The sequence below is a fragment of the Penaeus monodon genome, chromosome 21 (genome assembly GCF_015228065.2).
Source record: "Penaeus monodon isolate SGIC_2016 chromosome 21, NSTDA_Pmon_1, whole genome shotgun sequence".
Classification (NCBI taxonomy): Eukaryota; Metazoa; Arthropoda; class Malacostraca; order Decapoda; family Penaeidae; genus Penaeus; species Penaeus monodon.
Genome location: NC_051406.1, coordinates 2,508,113 through 2,508,395, shown reverse-complemented (window position 1 = coordinate 2,508,395; position 283 = coordinate 2,508,113).

Sequence of the window (283 nt, the reverse complement as noted above, 5' to 3'; positions counted from 1 at the left end):
AACAAACCCACAACCAAACACCAAAAATCACGCAAACAAACACACAAACACAACTAAAACCAAACAACTAAACACAAAAACCACGCAAACAAACAAAAAAAAAAAGAAAAAAAAAGAAAACAAGAAAAAAAAAGAAAAAAAAGAAAAAAAAAAGGTTCTCACTTGGAGCCTCGTTCCCTCCACGAGAAACGAAATCAGCCTCGATATTATTCTGCCTCGTAAAGCAACAGCAATAAAAATCCAAAGGTTTCCTGGATCCGTCAAATGGATCGGGAAGGTTAAG